Source organism: Hyaena hyaena, unplaced genomic scaffold, assembly GCF_003009895.1.
Source record: "Hyaena hyaena isolate Hyena2069 unplaced genomic scaffold, ASM300989v1 scaffold_129, whole genome shotgun sequence".
NCBI lineage: Eukaryota > Metazoa > Chordata > Mammalia > Carnivora > Hyaenidae > Hyaena > Hyaena hyaena.
Window position 1 is genome coordinate 1,146,446 of NW_024080763.1, and position 22,984 is coordinate 1,169,429.

A 22,984-nucleotide genomic window follows, 5' to 3' on the forward strand; every position below is an offset into this window, starting at 1 on the left:
GAAAGAAAAGGCTCCAGGGGCGCCTGGGTGGCTCAGTTGGTTAAGCGTCAGACTTCAGTTCAGGTCATGATCTCACGGTTTGGAGGTTTGAACCCCGCGTCGCGGTCTGTGCTGACAGCTCATAGCCTGGAGCCTGTTTCGGATTCTGTGTCTCCCTTTCTCTCTGACCCTCCCCTGTTCACACTGTCTCTCTCTCTCTCAGAAAGAAATAAAAAACATTTTTTAAAAAGTCTCCATATGTACATACACATAAAATTTCACACACATACATAAATACACATCATCAGTGCTTTTTTTTTTTTTTGTATTTCTAGGAGAGAGAGAGAGAGAGAGAGAGACAGTGTGAGCAGGGAGGGTCAGAGAGAGAGGGAGATACAGACTCTGAATCAGGCTCCAGGCTCTGAGCTGTCAGCACAGAGCCCGACATGGGGCTCAAACCCATGAACCGTGAGATCATGACCTAAGCGAAAGTTGGACGCTTAACCGACTAAGCCACCCAGGCGCCCCACATTATCAGTGCTTTTAAAATCCTGTCTTATTTTTTGTTTTCCTTTCTCATTGACTTTGTTTCCTCCTCCTTTTTTCTTCACACCTCCCTCTAGCACCAGCATAAGTAACTTATGTTAGCAATCTACAATAAAGCCTTTATTAATTCTCCACGGTCATAAAACCGTATACAGACACAAAAATGCTCGTGTAAGTACACATTTGCATAAATACACATACACACGTAAGAGGTTTTAAACTTTATTTCACGTGCATTGTGTTATTTTACTTTTAAACACTCCTGTGGGTTTCAATGGTATTACATTGCTACTTTACTTTGAAATTCCCTTAACACCAGTAAACTTAAGCCTTTTTGCCTGTTTGCTGAACTTTCTGATTTCTGCTCTCCTGAACGCCCTATTCACATTCTTTATCCACTCTCTTCTCTATTAGATCGCTTCTATCAGCTTTTTATTGTCAATTTGTAAGAGCTCTTTGTATATAATCAATAGAACCTTGTCATCTATTAAATTTTTTTCAAAACTATTATTTAAGTTTATTTATAACATCACTCACTGTGCAAAGGTTCTTAATTTCTATGTATTCAAATACGTCTTTTTTTAACGAGATTTAAAAAAAATTTTTTTAATGTATTTATTTCGAGAAAGAGACAGCGCAAGTGGGGGAAGGGCAGAGCGAGAGGGAGACAGGATCCCAAAATTCAAACTCACGAAACTAGGAGATCATGACCTGAGCCAAAGCCAAGAGTCGGACGCTTAACTGACTGAGCGACCCAGGAGCCCCGTCCTTTTTTTTTTTTAAAGCTTTTGAATTGTCAGCCTGGTAAAGAAAGTCTCCCCACCCCTAAGTACACACAGAGTTTGCTAACTTTTGCTTCTTGTATTTATTCCATATTCTGTAATTTGTGATCAAATAGAACATAAGATATTCACTTTTATTTTCTTCTAGATGTTAGGTGGATTGTGCCACCAAGACTTATTAAATCCTCTTGTACTTTCCCCCAAACTAAGCCACCATTTGTGTCCTATATAAGTTCTCTTCTGGCTCTAATTTCAGATTCACTATTCGGATTCACTCTATTTGTCTGTTCTGAAACAAATACCGTATTGATTTCACTGCAGTAACTTTGTTGTATAGTCTGACACCAGACAAGACACGTTTCCCCCCATTAAGCTTCTCTCTTATGTATCCTTGACTACCCTCTAGGATTTATCCAGTCACAGAGTTTTTTGGATTATTTTTATCAGAAAAATCACAATGGCGTTTTTTACAGAAATAGAAAAATGAACCTAAAATCATCTGAAGCCACAAAAGACCCCGAATAGCCAAAGAAATGCTAAGAAAGAACAAAGCTGGAAGCATCATACCTCCTGGATTCAAACTATATTACAAAGCTATAATAATCAAGTCAGTATGGCGGCGGCATAGGATCAGGCACACAGCAGAGTAGAACAGAATCAAGAGCCCGAAAATAAACCCTCGCCTACATGGTCAACTAATATTTGACAAGGGAGCCAAGAGTATTCATGCAGGAAAGATGGTCTCTTCAGTCAGTGGTGCTGGGGAAAGTGGATATTCACATATAAAAGAATGAAACTGGACCCCTATCTTATACCGCTGACAAAAATTAACTTAAAATGGATTAAAGACTTAAATGTACAACCATAAAATTCCTAGAAGAAAATGTAGGGGAAAACTCCTTGACAGAGGTTGACAACCTTGACAATGGTTTTACAGACATGCCCCTAAAAGCACATGCACCGAAAACAAAAGAAGCGGGTCTACATCAAACTAAAAAGCTTCTGCATGGCAAAGAAACCATCAACCAAAGGAAAGGGCAATCTTTAATTGAATCGGAGAAAATATTTGGAAGCCATTCATCTGATAAGAGTTCATATCCAATATATGTAAGGAATTTATATAACTCAAAAGCAGCAAAACAAACAAACAAAACAATCTGATTTTAAAATGGGCAGAGAACCTAAACACACATTTTTCCGAAGAAGATATTCAAAGAGTCAATAGGCACATGAACAGGTGCTCAATATCACTAACCATCGGGAAAGAATGAAATCTGGCCTGTGTAGCAACATGGATGGACCTTGAGGGTGTTATGCTGAGCGAAATAAGTCAGGCAGAGAAGGACAAATACCATATGTTTGCACGTATAGGAGGATTAGGAGGAACTTAACTGAGGAACAAGGGGGAGAAGAAGGGGAGAAATGGTGGGGGAAAGGGAGAGAGGCAAACCATAGAGATTCTTGAATGCTAAGAACACACTGAGGACTCATGGGTGTGGGGGGGAGGGGGGAGATGGGCATGGAGGAGGGCACTTGTGGGGATGAGCACTGGGTGTTATATGGAAACCAACATGACAATAAACTATAAAAAAATATTACTAATCATTGGGAAAATGCAAATGAAAACCACAATGAGATGTTACCTCACACCTGTTAGGATGTCTATTATAAAAATGGCAAGAGATAACAAGTACTTGCAAGGACGTGGACAAAAGGGAATCCTTTTACACTGTTGATAAAAATATGATTGATATAGACACTTTGGAAAACAATATGGAGGTTCCTCAAATTAAAAAACAAAACAAAACAAAAAAACAGAACTACCATGTGATACAGCAAGTCCAGGTTGGGTATTTATCTTAAGAAAATGAAATCACTGTCTTAAAGAGGTATCTGCACCCCCATGTTCATTACAGCATTATTTACAATAGTCAAGATATGGAAACAATCTACGTATTCATCGATGGATGTATGGATAAGGAAAATGTGCTACACACATACATACAGCTTTCCTTTTGGTTTTGTCTGCTTAGTATCACTTTACCAACCCATTACTTTCAACCATTTTTATCACTTATCGTTAAATATGTATATGTTGCATTTAGCTGGCTTTTTTTCATTTTTTTAAATTTCCATATACTTAACATACAGTGTTATATTAATTTTAGGTGTACAAGGTAGTGATTCAACAATTCTATACAGTTTTCAGTGCTCATCATAAGTGTACTCTTAATTCCTTTCTTTCATCAATCTCCCTACAGGCCTTCCCTCTGACAACCATCAGTTTGTTCTCTATACTTAAGAGTCTATTTTATTGGTTTGTCTCTTTTTTTCCTTTGTTTGCTTGTTCTGTTTCTTAAACTCCACATATGAGTGAAATCATACGGTATTTGTCTTTCTCTAACTGACTTAATTCATTTAGTATTATATTCTCTAAATACGTCCATGTTGTTGCAAATAGCAAGATTTCATTCTTTTTTATGGCTAAGTAATATTATATTGTCTATTTATACCATCTTTATCCTAGTTGGCTTTGGTTTTAAACACCTAATATGACAACCTCTGTCTTAAGTGGTAGAATTTAGTTCATTAATATTTAATATAAAGACTGATATACTTGATTTTATTCCTTCTGTCTTTATTATTTAAAGTATTATGTCTTCTTTTACATTTTTCTTATTTTTGCATGTTTGATCAAGTTGCTAGTCATTCCATTTTTCCTCTTAAAATTGTCTCAATTTTTTTATTTGTCATACTCAACTTGGGCTACTGTAACAAAACACCATGAACTGAGTGGCTTATAAACAACAGAAATTTATTTCCTATAGTTCTGGAGGCTAAAATGTCCAAGATCAAGGTAATAGCAGATTCAGTGTATGGTGAGAGCCTGCTTCCTAGTATATAGATGGCTATCTTGTCACTATGTCCTCACATAGCAGAAGGAGCAAGCTAGCACTCTGAGGTCTCTTTTAAGGTCACTAATCCCAATCATGAGGCTTCATCTTCATGACCTAATCACTTCTCAAAGGCCCTACCTCATAATATCATCACCCTGGGGATTAGGATTTCTACATATAAATTTTGAAAGACATTCAGTCTATAGCATTATTATTAAATGAAACATACACCCAAAAACTACATAAAATAAGCAGATGGCAATGCATTATTATAAAGTGAACACCTTATAACCACCACTTCTGTCAAAAAAATAAAATTTGCTAGCACCCCCAGAGCCTCTCCAAAAGACCTGTTTCTTTTAGTGTAAAGGACCAGACACTGAGCAGTAGAGATGCCCGTTGTTATTGAACTAGGTTGGTGTCATGGGCTGAGCTGTGTCCCCTCCAGAGTTTGTATATTGAATTCCTAATCCCTGATACCTCAAAATGTAACTGTCTTCAGAGATAGGGTCTTTAAAGGGATAATGAAGTTAATGAGCTCATCAATGTTGACCCTAGTCCAACGTGGCCAAGTGTCCTTTTAAGAAGAAGAGATCAGGATACAAGGAGAAAAGCTTGTTGAAGACACTGGGAGAAGGCACACATCCGCAGGCCAAGGAGAGAGGCCTCACAAGGAACCATCACCTTGATCTCAGAATTCCAGTCTCCGGTCCTGTGAGAAAATACTCTCGTTTAAGCCACCCAGACTGTGGTCCTTTGTGGAGGTAGCCCTAGCAGTTGGTCACTGGATCTAGAGCTTTTCCGCAGACAGAGCTAGAAAACAAATAAGCAAATGCACATGCATCCTCTTTCTTCTCGTCTATTGCATTTCTGTCTCCCTTCTTCCCCACTGAAATCCCTGGTTTTCAAAGTCATGGGGGATGATAGAATTAGAATATCCTATAACTCATGATTTGTTTTATCCTGTGTTACACGTACAACCACCCCAGAATGATAATAATATAATTACTAGGCTTACTAAAAATATTAAATATTTTATGTGCTCTCCCATTCTCCCCCGTTATGGGAGTTTGACTATCTTAGGAGCATATGGCCATTCTACGCTGGACGTGTTCTCTCTTTCCCCTCGGTGGGTCTGCATTCTGTGGGTAATTATATTTACTGCTTCCCTAGTGATTCGTCCAGCGTTTGGGGTGTCTGAAGCTCATTGTCTAGTAGGTTCTCAGGAAGGGCTCATAGGATCAATAGTACAATTTGTCCATGATCCCTATGCCTGAAAGCTAGTTTTGCGGGATTTAAATCCTTGGCTCATATTTTCTTTCTTTGGGTTGCAGGTATCATCTGTTTCATGGGCCTGGCTTTCCTGAAGGTGTCCGTAGGCTGTTGTTCTTGCTTTTTATTTTCTCCTTTTCTTTTTTCAGTAATAATTTTGTATGAGATTTGGCCTTGATGCTTTTCTATAGTTTGTTTTTTTGGAAAATTAGTTCTTAAATTTTAGAATAAAGGGTTCAAGAAAGGGAGAGAGGCAAACCATGAGAGACTCTTGAATGCTGAGAACAAACTGAGGACTGATGGGGGTGGGGGGAGGGGGGTGATGGGCATGGAGAAGGGCACTTGAGGGGATGAGCACTGGGTGTTATATGGAAACCAACTTGACAATAAACTATTTGTAAAAATAAATAAATAAAATAAAATCAACTCAAAACCTTTAAAAAAATAAAAATAAAAATAAAAACCTTTTATGTACATACCAAAAAAAAAAAAAAAGAACAAAGGGTTCAAGAAAGTTTTCCTGACTTCAGAATTTCTTCTGTTCTTTCTGCACAGTGCCCCCAAAATTCTGTGTCTTGTCTTTTAGGCTTTTCTGCCTCTCTGCTCCTCTCCCCTGCTTTGATCTGAATTTATTCTTCCCTTCCTCTCTCTTGTCCCTGCCTTGCTCAGTTTTTATATTCCCAGAATTTTCTCCCTCGTGTAGGACCCCTTCAGTTCTTCTTACCACAGGCCCCTGGCACTTGCCTCTTGTTTAGAGAGGGAAAAACCCCTCCTGTTTCCAGCTGCTGCTCTCTCGTTTTCCTATCTTCTTTCTAGTGGATACTTGCTGGCTTTCCAGATTCTCCTGTATTTAGATTCATTAAATGCTACTCCAGCTTCTCCTCCTTCTTCCTCCTGCAGAACTGATCCCATGCAAGTCTTAACAGTTCTTCGTGTTTCTCCCACCCAGGTGTGTTTTGGTGTAGATAGAAACAATTTAGTTTTGCCTAGTTTTGTTGTAAATGTGGTCCATGGATTTGGGATTTTGCTATATAGTTTCTCTCTGTGTTTTCACACAGATTCAGAGAAAATGAAAAACTCTACTGTATTCATGAGTCCATGCTACTTGAATGAATGAATGAATGAATGAATGAATGAATGAATGAAAGAATGAATGAATGATGGGGGAGAATAGACAAAGCTTCTATACAGAAGTCCAGATAATTTAAGGGGAGGTTCCACTTTCATTTACCCACCCTTGCCATATTGTAATCAGAACGACACTTTATCTCTGTGATCTTCCTCCCCAAAACCCAAAGCCCTAGTCTAATCATGAGAAAAACATCAGACAAATTCCAATAGAGGATCCCCCCAGAACACCTGACCAGTCCTCCCCCAAACTGTCAAGGTTCATCAAAAACAAAGTCTGAGAAACTGTCACAGCCAACAGGAGCCTGAGGAGATACGATAACTAAATGTATTGTGGTTTCCAGGATAGAAATATCCATCAGAAAATGGATATTACACAGGGCACCTGGGTGACTCAGTCAGTTAAGCATCCAACTGCAGCTCAGGTCACGATCTCATGGTTCGTGGGTTCGAGCCCCGCGTCGGGCTCTGTGCTGACAGCTCAGAGCCTGGAGCCTGTTTCAGATTCTGTGTCTCCCACTCTCTCCGACCCTCCCCTGCTCACGCTGTCTCTCTCTCTCTCTCAGAAATAAATAAAACATTAAAAGAAAAGAAAATGGATATTACATTAAAACTAAGGAAATCTAAATAAATCATGGGCTTTAGTTAACAATGATGTATCAATATCAGTTCATTAATGGTGACAAACATTACTACACTAATGTAAAATGTTAATAACAGAAGAAACTGGGTGTGGGGTATATGGAAAACTCTCTGTACTATCTTCACATTTTTTCTGTGAGTCTAAAACTATTCTAAAATGGAAACGTTATTTTTTTAATCTAGGGGCAAGGGAAGGGTACAGATGTTTAAGAAAGGCAGTGCCCAAGTAGGAAGGGGGATCAAATGTGGCATGAACTTAAGGAACTGATGAAATGCAAAAATGGAGAATCCATTTGAACGTTCCTTCTTCCCTTTGAGTGATCCAGGAAAATTGATGGCAGAGCTATAGAGAAGGATATACAATCCTGGTACCAGACTTGGTTCTTTTAATGAAAAATATTTGCATCATCATGTTAATATAGATGCTGGTTACCGATTTCAATCCTATAAAGTTTATTTGAGTGAAATGTTGGCATTCTTCGCAAAACCGAAGTCAATGTACAGTTTGGAGAAGTTTGGAAAATGAAGGAGGAGAGCAGGAGCGGTGGGAGATGGGGTAACTATCTTGCCCCATGAAGAAGGAAGCGGCCAGCTCTGTTGCTAGCTGATGGAACAAGAACTAGAGAGTTGTGTTGTGTTTTATATATTTTAACAGCCTTCTTGAGGTATAACTTACATACCATAAAATTCGCTCCTGATGCACACAATTCAATGATTATTAGTCAATTGACAGATCTGTGCGACATTTCTCTCAGCTCAGCTTCATGCCATCACAGTCACTCCCCAATCCTACCCCGCCCCCCCCCCCCAGCTCCTGGCAACCGCTAATATTCTGGTCTCTATCCATGTGTCTTTTCTAGACATTTCGCACGCGTGGAATTCTACAGTACGTTGTCTTTTGTCTCTGGCTTCTTCACGTGGCACGATGTCTACAAGGCTCATCCGTGCTGTAGCAGGTGTCCGTACTTCCTTTTTGTTGGTGAATAATAGTATTGTCTGGACATAGCACACTTTACCCATTCGTAAGAGCACAGGCACTTGGGTCACTTCCACCTCTTGGTGATTATAGGCAGTGCTACCATGAACATTCTGGCTCAAGTCTTTGTGTGGACATAGGTGTTCGTTCCTCTTGGGACGCGTGGTAAATTCATGTTTAACTTTCTAAGAAACTTCCAGACTGTAGATAAATAAGTATATGTGTATAGATGCAAACTATAAAAATATTTAAAAAACTAAAAATAATTATATAATTATGGGGTGAGGGGGACTATAAGTTACCACACGATGACTTAATGGTCAAAAGGATCTCCTGTGAGAGGCAGGACTGGGACATGAATGACAAGGCGAGGGGCCCAGGATAGGTCCTTCGCGCAGCTTTGTTTTCTGACCTTGCGCACTTGTTACTTCAAATTGAATTTTCTTAAGTAAAAGATAAGCCAGTAGGTGCACCTAGATGGGAAGGGAGGCCACAGGAACCATGTGGGAGCGAGACAGTGGACTGGGGTGCTCGTGCTGGGGGTGAGGGAAAGATGAATCTTAGCGGTCTTCAGGGGGAATATTTGAAGAAACTAGAAGCTGTTGAATGTCAAGCTACTCCACTTATGTTGGAGTCACACACAGTCTTTGTAATTGTTCCCAGTCAATGCACAGTGTCAAAACTGAGAAACCTCTATGCTGAGGAGGACTCAGCTTTCTAATGGCCTGAGTTAATTAGGATTCTCCAGAATGAGACAACTTCTCTGTCTGGCATCCTGTCCTACAGAATGACAGGCTTCCAGCGGGCTTTCTTGTGTGCTTTTTAATCACAGCACCACTTAGCATATTTTCCAACCCAACATCGCATATTCAAGTAAGAGTAGCTTCGGTGTGGGGTTTATTTCTTCCCCATACCACAGAGTGTAGGCGTAAGCAGTTTCCAGGACTCTGGGGCCGTACCCTGGCAATCCTCTTAGCCTTCCCCCAGAGAATCTCAAGATGCCTTCAGCAGCTCCAGGCTTCACAGGACAACATTCAGAAGCGAAAAGAAGGGGGTGAGAGGTTCTTCTAAGGTGTGTCTATCTCTTACAGGGAGGAAAGTTTTTTTCCAGAAGCCCCCAGCAGACTTTCCTTATCTCTCATTGGCTAGCATGGGTCACGTGCCCGTGCCTGAGCTGCAGGGCGTCAGCTGGTAGCCATGGGTGGGCAGAGACAGTAAGTAGCCTACTGGGGCTGCCATAAACGCCTGGGTAGCTTAAGCAACTGGAATTTATTTTCTCACAGTTCTGGGAGCTGGAAGTTCAAGATCAAGGTGCCAGTGGGTTGGTTTCTGATGAGAGCTCTATTCTTGGCTTGTAGGTGGCCATTTTCCCGCTGTGTCCTCATACGGCCCTTTGCCCTTTCTCTGTAGGCGCCTACTCCTGGTGTCTTCTTATGCAGACGGACTCGGGCCCTACCCTTTGGACTTTATTTAACCTTAGTTCCCTTCTTAAAGGCCCATCTCCAAATACAGTCACATTGGGGTTTGGGACTTTATCTTAGGAATGGGGAGAAAGCGGGAGACACTATTCAGTCCATAACCATGAACACCCAGGGTCGTCCGCCCACCATTACCAGATTGCAGGAGATGATTCTAGCCGCTGTTCCTCTCTGAAATAAGCAGTCTTTGTGTCTATACCTGCTTGCGCTTTGCTTTATTTTCATTTTCTAACACTAAAGACCTTGGTACAACAGACTTTCTGGAAAGCCAGCGGGCAGGCAGTGCTTTTGGCTGTGAACTCTCCCCACTGTCTTCTCTATCCCAAAAAGCAGCCTCTGCCTATCACTTAACACGGCTCACAAGGGTCTTGACTTTTCAGCAATGCGACATCGGTGTGTATTTAAATGCCATCCATTACCATCAAACGGTGACATTTACTTCATTTGTAATTCAGAAAAAGAAAACACATCTTCCGCATACAGCAAAGAGACACTCATATCAAAGATAATGGACCCAAACAATTGTTGTCCCTTGTATGTCAAGTTTGGAGAACAGAGCTAATAAAAGATTAAAGGGAAGGCCCAGGAGCCGTAGGAACAAGTTTGAGCAATCACTTGTCACTTGAGGTTAGCACAGAAGTTATTTTAACAAGATATTACTCGCAAAATTTCCACCATAAATCTTTTATTAAGTCCAAGAATCTCAGTCAAGACATTTTCCATGCAGGATTGTCAGAACTAATGCCCCTTCATCGCTTCCTTTAAGATCTGAGGATGAGAGAAGCTAAGTGCTCAACAGCCTGACCTTCACATAAACCTAATATTATTATTGATTTTCCTCTACTCAAAGAGGCGAAATATATTTTTTGGAAGCTCCCATTAACGAGCCTGTTTGGATAAGCCTGGACAAAGTCAATGAGTATTTATTTTGCACTCCTATTTGCTTGGAGCAGAAGCCCCTGACTGGTTGTAATAAGCCTCGACACATTTTGATTGCTCTACATCACCCCTGGGCACGATAAAGAAAGGGCAGCAGAGACAGCCTAGTCAGGGGGTGAAAAATACTGTAGAATTCGAGCAACCTTAGCAGGCCTTGCTGACCTTCCCAATTAGGCAGGATTGTTTATTCTTAGAGATTTCGGGAGAGAAGTCCTCACTCCCTCCTCGGTAGCCCCACTCTGGCATTTCATCTAATGTTTCCTCCCCCTAACGCCTAATAATCTGGTCCCATCCATTGCAAATGTCTAGATTCTTTTTTTTTATTTTTTCTAAATATTTTTATTTATTTCTAGGAGAGAGAGAGACAGCATGAGCAGGGGAGGGTCAGAGAGAGAGGGAGTCACAGACTGAAACAGGCTCCAGGCTCCGAGCTGGCAGTCAGCACAGAGCCCGAAGCGGGGCTCGAACCCACGAACCGCGAGATCATGACCTAAGCGAAAGTCGGACGCTTAACCGACTAAGCCACCCAGGCGCCCCGCCCCCTTTTTTTTTAATTGCATGTGGTTGCCCAGGTTTTGCAGTACCGTTTGTTGAAAATATCTTTTCTCCATTCTATGGGTTTTGCTCCTTCTTCAAAGATTAGTTGGCTACGTATATGGGTCTATTTCTCTCTCTATTCTGTTCCATTGATCTGTTTGTTCTTTCCCCCAAAACCACACAGTCTGTAGCTTTATAGTCCGTCTTAAAGTCAAGTAGTGTCAGTCGTCCAGCTTTGTTCTTCTTCAATATTGTGTTGGCTCTTCTGGCCTTTTGACTCCGTATAAACTTTAGAATCAGTTTGTTGCTAGCCACAAAATAGCGTGCCGGGATTTTGACATCCATTGCAAGTGGGAAGTTCTCTCTGCCCCAAACGTGTTTTTCCCTTTTACTTACATCCTTTTCCATGTTTTAAAATTAAAAAACAAAAACAAAAACAAAAAAGAAAACACCTTTGAAGAAAGTGCCAGACTTCCCATTTCTTTCCAAAGCAGAAAGTTTCATTGGCCTTGATTTGATACAACCAAGTCTGGGGCCGAAGTTCAGTCCCCATTGAGGGACTGAGGCCATTGTGTGGCTGTCAGCATCACTGATGGAGCCAGGCTCGTGGTTTATTATGGGTCAACTGCCAACATCTTCTTATACGTTAAGATCACTCTCCTGAAATTTAAGACTAATTAAAATAAAAATCCAAAATTTAGACAATGGGGATGTTTGAAATGAAGCAGAAACAAATGCTCTGAAGAAATCATATATGTAATCTATAATTGATACAGTTACCCTCTTGGCCTTTGGTTTTAAAAAAAAAAAAAAAACACTAAATGGGTTGTGAATGTTCTGATGCATGCCAAGTTTTTTAGGTCTTCCTAAACCCTGTAAATCGGATAATTAAAATACATGGTATATTAAACAAGGGAATTTATAAGGGTGGAAAGACTTTCAAAATAAACCACCAGACAGAGTGGCTTATAGGATGCTTATGTTATGCTACATAAAGTGATTTTAAAATACTTTTAAAGTTTAGCCGTGCAGGGACTTACTATGGACTGAAGCCCAACAAGAACAAAATTCAGTAGCCGTAATATTTACGTAAAACATGCCCCATCTTCTGCTGGAACTGCCTGCCAATTCTAAAAGCAGATATACACGGTACTTACAGGCGTCTGCCATTCCTGGGGCTTGAAATTTATGCATTGAGTTTTGTTCTGTCTTTTAATTTTTTAAATAGCAAAAACGTTCACATCTATCCCATACCCTGATTGTGAGGGATAAATTGTAATAGTCTCCATAGAATTTGATGATATCAGTCAAAAATATAAATGAACACACCCTCTGACCCAACAGTTCTGCCTGTAATGATTTCTCCTACAGATCGACTCACAGACATGCAAAAAGATATATGGACCAAGGTGTTTACTGACACAGTTGTTATTTTTTTAATATTTATTTATTTTTGAAAGAGAGAGAGACACAGAGTGTGAATGGGGAAGGGCAGAGAGAGAGGGAGACACAGAATCCGAAGCAGGCTCCAGGCGCTTAGCTGTCGGCACAGAGCCCGATGCGGGGCTTGAACTCACCAACTGTGAGATCATGACCTGAGCTGAATTCGGATGCTTAACCAACGGAGCCACCCAGGTGCCCCCAGACAGCATTTGTAACAGCAAACAGTTGGAAGCAAACTCCATGTCCGTCAACAGGAGCTTAAAAAAAAGTATGGCACGTTCACAAAATAGAACGTCGTCAACCTTTTATTTTAAAAAAGTGCAGAATCTCTCTATGTAAAGAGAGAACTATCTTCAAGGTGCTTGAAGGTGCTTGACACTTCAAGGTGTCAAGTTTAAAAGAGTAAGTTTTAGGAAAGTGTGTGTAGAATGCGACCATCTGTGCAAAAAACCACACTTGTGTGAACTTAGACTGTATCTCTGGAAAAATTCCTAAGAAACTGGTAACAGTTGTTGGCCGTAGGGAGAAAATCTGGGCGAAGGTAGAGATTCTTCCCTTGTGTTGTAGTTTGTAGCTTTGACTTGGTATAGTGTGCCGCCTTACCTGTGGAGAAAAGAATCATTTGCTTAATAAGATACGTTAAGTAAATTGATAAATTTGTAATAAATTTTAAAATATAAAAATAAATCATATAAAAGCTAAATCTAACATGATAAATAATAAAAAGAATTACCACCCCCATATTCCCAGCACCCAGAAGTAACCACTTATTAACATTTTGCCATATTTGCTCCCCATTTTTTATATTTATTATTTTTAAAGATTATACAATCCATATGAACCCATTGTCCTTTTATAAAAAATTAAACTATTCCTTTGATCTTCAACACACCCAGACACCCCCTCGGACCTTGCCGGAGGGGACACCCCCACAGGTGGTGTTCAACATCATGCTCTTAGGTAATACGCTTACCGACCTATCCATCAACAGAAAACACTTTGTGCCTTTAACGTTTTACATAAACGGGGTACCCGGGTGGCTCAGTCTGCTAAGTGTCACACCCTTGATCTCAGTTCAGGTCTTGATCTCAGGGTTGTGAGTTCAAGCCCCTCATTGGGCTCCATGCTGGGCATAAAAAAAAAATTTTATAGGGGCACCTGGGTGGCTCAGGCGGTTAAGTGTCCAGCTTCAGCCCAGGTCATGATCTTGTGGTCCATGGGTTCGAGCCCCTCATCAGGCTCTGTGCTGACAGCTCAGAGCCTGGAGCCTGCTTGGGATTCTGTGTCTCGCTCTCTCTCTGCCCCTCCCCTAGTTGTGCGCTCTCGCTCTCTCTCTCTCTCTCTCTCTCTCTCTCTCAAAAGTAAACATAAAAAATGGAAAAAGTAAAATAGCATTGAAAAATTTATATAAATGATGTCATGGAATAGTCATTCTACAACTTAATTTTTTTTACTGCAATTCTATCTTTTGAGGTTCATCCATGTGAATATATACATCTTGCTCAGGGTTTGCTTTTCCAAGATAAAAAAAAAACAAAAAAAAAACTTCCCATCACTACCTTACCACCCTCTTAAAAGTATCATATCTCCTGGTTCTCGTCATCAAAATGAGCTTGTATTCCTTCATTTCTTCTCCCTTTTACAGGGCACGTAAGTCACCACGGAGGCAGGGAGACGCTGTCTGCAGGCTTGGAAGAGCTCAGACGGACGTGAGTCTCCCACGGTGCGGAAGCGGCGGCCCCAGGGGAGGCGCTGAAGGTACCGCGGGGGGGCGGGGGGGGGGCGCGATGACTTCCGGCTGAGTAAGTCCGCTGGGCGGCTCCTGGTTGGAATAACCGTGCTGTTGTCACCACCTGCGGCGGCCCAGGCCTTGTTCGGTGCGTTTCTGTGGATTTTCCCATTCAATCGTTACAACTCTCGGGGGGGGGGGGGGGGGTGCTGTGACTTGTCCCATTCTGCGGATTCGGCAAAAAGAGTCTCCGCGAAGTTTAAGTAACTTGTTCCCGGTCATGTGGCTAATACATGGGGTAGGTTAGCTCTAGGTCTTGCAAGAAGCCTGCAAAGTGGGTAGAATTCTTGGGGCGCCTGGGTAGCTCAGTCGGTTAAGTGTCTGACCTCTGCTCAGGTCATGATCTCACGGTTCGTGGGTTCGAGCCCCGGATTGGGCTCTGTGCTGGCAGCTTGGAGCCTGGAGCCTGCTTCTGATTTTGTGTGTGTGTCTCTCTCTCTGGCCCTCCCTACTCACACCGCCTCTCTTTCTCTCTCAGAAATAAATAAAACATTTTTTAAAATGTAAAAAAAAAAAAAAAAAGAGAGAGAGAGAAGAAAGTGCATGGAATTCTCAATTTACAGGTGAAGATTCAGAGGCTCAGAGGAGTTAAAGAGCTCCCCTTGAGCAAGTCACTCAGCTAGTGCTGTGTACGCCTGTTCCCAGACTGCACTCTGTCTCCTAAATCGAGGACACTTGTCCTGGCATTCAAGGCTTACACTGATGAGCTCAGGCATAGCAAGTCCTGCAGCCACAGTGGGTCTGTAGGAGGCACAGGGCAGAGGCAGCGCCTACGCCACCTGCTTGCACTGCCCCTGCTCCCCGATACCATCCCGCACCCCATCCTTAAATGTTCTGTGTCTTTAGTCACGTGACTTGTTCCTTTTGACTTGAGTTTTTCTTCCTCTCTGCCCATGAGGCTCACCACTAAGTCTACGTAGTGGCCCAGACTTCTGTTTGAACGACATTTTACGTGCCAAGTTGTACTAAATCTCTACCTGCCCCTCCTCTCTCTCTCTGTCTCTCTGCAGAGCCATCTTTCTGTCACTCCGTAGAGAACCTGCACAGTCCATGTGATTCCAGGGGCCGCCCCTGTTCCCTTACATCCACCGGAGCCCCAAGATGGGTGCAGAGAGGCCAGTGAGAGAACCCCATATCCCGAGCCACAGTGGTCGGTTCAAAGATGGACGCTTAATCTAAGTCAGGCCAATCAGAGTCTCTCCCAAACTTTTCTCTCTTTGGGATCAAGAGGTATAAGGAGACTATAAGTTCAGCTACCAGCTGCCATTTACTGCATGGAAAGAGCATTCTTGGTAATAAAAGCAGCTATAGGCAAACACACTGAGAGGCGGAAAAAGTAAAGAACTCCGATAAAATTATTTGAGCCCCTGGATCCAGCCATTCCTGACTTCCCTCCAAGATTTTCCAGTTACAGATGTAAATTTTTCCCTTTTGTGTTGTTTCTTTGAGCTGTGTTTTTGGCTTGCACCCCAAAGAGTCCTAAGTAGTTCATACCTCAATATATAAAATAGGTACTTTATAAATTCTATTTGTAGAATATTTCCTTTGAAATAAAAACAGCAAGAACTTCTATAATCACACAAAAAGGAAAACCAGGTGCTATCGATGAAGATTGCAACATCAGCACCAGCAATCAATCAAGTTCTTTATTTTGGGTTCTCAATATCCAGAGAATCCTGAGTCAAACAGATACGTAGTTGCGAATGGTAATATTTTTAAGCAGTACATAAACACCTCAGGCTTGCCTCCTAACTAATTTCAAAAGCTTGAAAGAGGACTAGGTCCATTTAGAGAACATCAAAAGCATAACACAGTTGTTCCCACGGAGGGGGGGTGGAGTTTGAACTGATGAGAGCTGAGTATTAAATTTTCCAGAATTTTGTCGCCAATTCTTGAACCAGTGCAGCTTGGAAATGGCACAGTGAGAATATTTACACCAGGGAAATTAGAAAAAGGAAGTCAGCAGGCACTTAGAAGTCAGGGTGGGCAATTTCCCCCTAGAGAATGGGGTAAACATTTGCTAGCAGGCTGCTGGCTCCTCTATCTTTTACATCTATTGCAGTGTTACATACGTACGATAAAGTGTGCAAATCTTAAGTGTCCTCTTGATGGATGGATTTTTACTATATATACGCACTTCTGTAACCACCACTCTGATCATGAAATCGAATGCTTAAGTTACCCTAGAACATTCCCACAGACCCCATCGCGTGCACGCACACACCAACACACACCAACACACACACACACTGCTTTGACCTCTGTTCTTACAGGTTTGTTTTCCTGTCCATAAACATCCTATCGATGGATACAAGGTGTATATATGCTCTTCTGCATCTGGGTTTTTTTCATTCATTATGTCTGTGAGATTCATCTGTGTTGTTTTCTACAGCAATAGTTTACTCTTTTTTATATCTGCAGTGTATTCATCCATTCTGCTCTTTTTTTTTAAAGTTTATTTATTTTGAGAGAGAGAGTACCAGAGCACACAGGTGGGGGAGGGAAAGAGAGAGGGGAAGGGAGAGAATGTCAAAGCAGGCTCCACACCGTCAGTGCAGAGCCCAATGCAAGGCTCAAACTCACTAACTGAACTGTGAGATCGTGACCTGAGCCAAAACCAAGAGTCAGGCGCTTAACCAACTGAGCCACCCAGGTGCCCCTCTATTTTTAATATTCTGAGGCGCCCCCCATGCTGTTTGTCCACAGCGGCTGCACCAGTTTGCATTCCCACCACCAGTGCAGGAGGGGTCTTTTTAGTCCACATCCTCGCCAACACTTGTTTCTTGGCTTTTTGAGTTCAGCCATTCTGACAGGTGTGAGGTGGTATCTCATTGTGGTTTTGATTTGCATTCCCCTGATGACGAGTAATGTTGAGCACCTTTTCACATATTTGTTAGCCATTTGGATGTCTTCTTTGGAGAAATGTCTGTTCATGTCTCCTGCCATTTAAAAAAAAAATTAATGTGTATTTATTTGGGGGGGTGGGGAGGAGCAGAGAGTGAGGGAGACACAGAATCCGAAGCAGGCTCCAGGCTCTGAGCTGTCAGCACAGAGCCTGATGTGGGGCTGAAACTCACAAACCGTGAGATCATGACCTGAGCCGAAACCAGATACTTAACCGACTGAGCCACCCAGGCGCCCCTCTTCTGCCCATTTTTAAATTGGATTGTTGATTTTTGAGTTGTACAAATTCTTTATATATTTTGGATACTAACCGTTTATGGGATATGTCATTAGCAAATATCTTCTCCCATTCAGTAAGTTGGCTTTTAGTTTTGTGGATCGTTTCCTTCCCTGTGCAGAAGCATTTTATTTTTGATGTCATCCCAATAGTTTAATTTTGCTTTCTGTTTCCCTTGCCTCAGGAGACATATCTAGAAAAAATGTTGCGATAGCTAATGTCAGAGAAATCACAGCCTGGGCTCTCTTCTAGGGTTTTTATGGTTTCAGGTCTTACATTTAGATCCTTAATCCATTTTGAGTTTATTTTTGTGTAAGAAGGTTGTCCAGTTTCATGGTTTCTCATGTCGTTGCCCAATTTTCTCAGCACCACTTATGGAAAAGACTGTATTCCTCCCATTACACATTCTTGCCTCCTTTGTCAGAGATTAATTGACTGGAGAAGCATGGGTTTATTTCTGGGCTCTGTTGTATTCTATTGATATATGTGTCTGTGTTGAGCCACTACCAGACTATTTTGATTACTGTAGCTTTGAAGTGCATCTTGAAATCTGGAATTGTGATTCCTCCAGCTTTGTTCCTCTTTCTCAAGATTGCTTTGGCTGTTTGAGGTCTTTTGTGGTTCCACGTACATTTTAGGATTATTTGTTCTAGTTTTGTGGGAAATGCTGTTGGTATTTTGTTGGGGGTTGCATTAAATCTGTAAATTGCTTTGGGTAGTATAGACATTTTAATAATATTTGTTCTTTCAACCCACAAGCATGGAATATCTTTCCATTTGTTTGTGCCTTCAATTCATTTCATCAGTATTTTAGAGTTTTCAGAGTACAGGTCTTTCACCTCCTTGGTTAAGTCTATTCCTTATGTATTTTGTTATTTTTGGTGCCGTTGTAACTGGGATTGTTTTCTTAATTTCTCTTTCTGCTACTTCATTACTAATGCACAGAAATGCAACAGATATCTGTATATTGATTCTGTATCCTGGATTTATCAGTTCTAGTAGTTTTTCGGTGGAGTCTGTAAGGTTTTCTGTACATAGTATTATGTCGTCTACAAATAGTGAAAGTTTTACTTCTTCCTTACCAATCCAAATGCCTTTTATTTCTCTTTCTTGTGTGATTGCTGTGGCTAGCACTTCCAAGACTTCATTGAATACGTGTGAGAGTGGACCTCTTTGTCTTATTTTCCCCATTGAGTATGATGTTAGCTGTCAGTGTTCATGTATGTTCCTTTAAATCTACTTTGCTGAGAGTTTTTTTTTTTATCATGAACGGATGTTGTACTTTGTCAAATGTTTTTTTCTATATGTATTGAGATGATCGTATGGTTTTTATCCTTTCTCTTGTTGATGTGATGTATCATGTTGATTGATTTGTGAACATTAAACCAGCTTGCCTCCCCAGAATAAACCCCACTTGATCATGGTAATCTTTTTAATATATTGTTGAATTCTGTTTGCTAGTATTTTGTTGAGGATTTCTGCATCTATGTTCATCAGAGATATTAACCTGTAGTTCTCTTTTTTTTTTGTAGTGTATTTATCTGGTTGTGGTGTCAGGGTCATGCTGGCCTCATAGAATAAATATGAACGTTTTCCTCTTCTATATTTTGGAATTTGTTGAGAAGAATATATAATTAATTCTTCTTTAAATGTTTGGTAGAATCCACCTGTAGAATTCATCTGGTCCTGGACTTTTTGCTTGTTGGGAGTTTTTTAAATTACTGATTCAGTCTCCTTGCTGATAATTGGCCTGTTCAAATTTTCTATTTACTCTTTAAAATTTTTTTAAGGTTTATTTATTCTTGAGAGAGAGAGAGAGGCAGAGAGACAGAATGCAAGCAGGGGAGGGGCAGAGAGGATCTGAAGCAGGCTCCAGGCTCTGAGCTGTCAGCACAGAGCCCGACATGGGGCTTGAACTCATAAACCACAAGATCATGAACTGAGCTAAAGTCGGACACTTAACCAACTGAGCCACTCAGGCACCCCAAATTTTCTATTTCTTCCTGATTCAATTTGGAGAGGTTTTGTGTTTCTGGGAATTTATCTATTCCTTCTTGGTTGTCCAATTTATTAACATATAATTTTTATAAATTCCCCTATAATTCTTTGTATTTCTGTGGTGTCAATTATTTCTCCTCTTTCATTTCTGATTTTATTTGAGTCCTACATTTTTTTTAATGAGTGTGGCTAAGGGTTTATCAATTTTGCTGATCTTTTCAAAGAACCAGCTCTTGACTTCATAGATCTGTTCAGTTGAGCTTTTTAGTTTCTATTTTATTTATTTCTCCTCTAATCTTTTTTTTAAATTTTCAACATTTATTTTTATCTTTGAGAGACAGAGGGCAGACAGGGGAGGGGTAGAGAAAGAGACACACAGAATCTGAAGCAGGCTCCAGGCTCTGAGCTGTCAGCACAGAGCCCAACACGGGGCTCGAACCCAAAACTGTGAGATCATGAACTGAACTGAAGTTGGACACTCAATGGACTGAGCCACTCAGGCACCCCTATTTCTCCTTTAATCTTTATTATTTCCTTCCTTCTCTTGGTTTAGGGTTTTGTTTATTCCTCTTTTTCTAGCTCCTTTAGGTATAAGGTTAATTTGTTTATTTGATATTTTTCTGGCTTCTTTATCCATTCTATTCTTAATGGGCATTTGGGTTATTTCCAGTTTTTTTTAATTGAAGTATAATTAAAATATAGTGTTATATTAGTTTCAGATGTACAATATAATAATTCAACAATTCTATGCATTTCTCAGTGTTCATCACAATAAGTGTACTCTTAATCCCCTTCACCTATTTCGCCCACCCCCTACCTACCTCCCCTTCAGCAACCAACAATCCTGTATATTTAAGGGTCTATTTTTGTCTCTTCTTTTTGTTTTGTTTCTTAGATTTCACATGAGTGAAATCATACAATATTTGTCTGCCTTTGTCTGACTTATTTCACTTAACATTATACCCTCTAGGTCCATCCATGTTGTTGCAAATCTCATTCTTTTTTATGGCTGAGTAATATTCCTCTCTGTGTGTGTGTGTGTGTGTGCGCGCACGCGCGCGTGTGCATGCACATGTGTGTGTGTGTGTGTACCACATCATCTGTATCCATTTGTCAGTGGATGAATATTTGCGTTGCTTTCATGTCTTGGGTATTGTAAATAATGCTTTGTGTCCTAGATTGTTTCCAGTTTTTTAACAAAGCTAGTATGAACACTTTTGTACATTTTTGGGAGGGATAGATAAACTTATGTCTTGGGCATATGCCTAGGAGTCTAATTACTGGGCCACAGGATATGTGTTTACACAGCTTTCATAGATTCTGCTAGATAGAGATTATGGCAATTAATTCTCCATGAGCAACATGTCCTCATCATCACCAACACTTCGTATTAGTACTCTTTTCAGTTTTAGCCATTCTAAAGAGTATACAGTGAAGTCTTCTTAGGATTTTATTTAAAAAAATTTTTTTAACATTTATTTATTATTGAGAAACAGAGACAGAGCATGAGCATGGGAGGGGCAGAGAAGAGGGGGAGACACAGAATCTGAAGCAGGCTCCAGGCTCTGAGTCATCAGCACAGAGCCCAATGCAGGGCTCGAAACCACAAGCGGTGAGATCATGACCTGAACCGAAGTAGGACGCTCAACCAACTGAGCCCCCAGGTGCCCCTGTCTTCTTATGATTTTAATTTGCATTTCCTAGTAATATTGAGCATTTTTTCACATGTTTATTTGCCATTTGAACGTTATTTTTGGTGAAGTGCCTGTTCAAGTCTTTTCCTTATTGACTTGTAGGGTCTCTTTATATATTCTGGAGACAACTCCTTTGTCAGGTATGTTACAGATATCTTCTCCAGTCTTTGTTGTACCTTTTCACTCTCTTAATATGAGCAAAAGTTCTTAATTTTAATTGTAGCTCTATTTTTTTTAATTTCCTAACCTTAATCAAGTCAAATTTGGCAGTCTTTTGTGAATCCCATTTATGAGACTGTGTGTATCCTAAGATGTCTCTGTCTAACCTGTGATCATGAAGATAGTCTCCTGTTTACTTTAGATTATATATCGTTCTACCAAGTGCCTCCATGTTTTATCAACTATAAGCCAAACAGTAAACACTTAAAATTCACTAGTTCCAAAACTACCATAAGACGGCATTATCATAACATAACTGTAACTGCCCACTTGACTAATTTTGTAGTCTAGGAACATGTATCAGGTAGATGCACTTGAATTGGCCTCACCTTTAATTGGGCACGACATGTCGGTTCTGTGATTCAGGAAAAGGCCAGTGGAGAGCTGCAATCTCCCTTACAGAAACACATTTATTGGGAGCACATACCTTTCCACAGGAATGATCCCAGAAGCCTTAACTCCAGGGTCAGCCCATGTGACTGAGCTGATAGACCCATCTGGTTAAAATTGGACTATTGGACATTTGTATGGACATGATGGAGGGGTTTTTCATTTAAAAAATTTGTTTTAACATTTTTATTCATTTTTGAGAGACAGAGAGAGACAGAACACTAGCCGGGTAAGGGCAGAGAGAGAGAGACACAGAATCTGAAGCAGGCTTCAGGCTCTGAGCTGTCAGCACAGAGCCCGACGTGGGGCTAGAACTCACAAACTGTGAGATCGTGACCTGAGCTGAAGTCAGACACTTAACCGACTGAGCCACCCAGGCGCCCTGATGGAGGTTTTTTTAATTACACTCCTATAAAACTAGCCACTAATCTATTCTAAAGGTAAATTTTAAGTTAAATAAATATTTGATATGCCATTGGTGATTGTGGCTTGAAAACCACTGTCTGAAATTTAGGTTTTATAAAATTCAGAAGAAATCTGCTATGGTCCTCCACCCTTGGAAGATGACCAAAGCCCCTTGAGCAACCTGGAAATATCTATCGATGACAAAGCAGATATTACACTCTGCTGTTCATGACCAATGGAAACCATGCCCGCCTTCGAATCGTGGGCAGATCTGTCCTTCTTCATTGGGATGATGTACAGAAATTTATAACATTCAATAAAACATGCAGCAGCAATCAATACAGATTTACAGCTGCATCTTCAATGAGTCTTTAAATATTTATGCCATTGCTTTACTTAAGTCACTCACTGAATTATATTGTATGTGATCCTTATGCATTCAACAAAAGGTTGATTAAATATCTGCTATGTTTAGTGTTCTGTATTAGAAAATTACATTCTGTGAGATAGCAAACAGGCATCAAGCAAACCAGCCTGGAAGCAGGATGAACAGAAGAACCGTGTACTGGTCTCATGTACTTCTCAGAGTCTGCACAGATGCTGGGGCGGGGCGGGGGTGGGGGGGGGGACGCAGAGAATAGAAAAGGAAACAAAGGTAAGATGTACTATCTGCCCAGTCTTACGAGAAG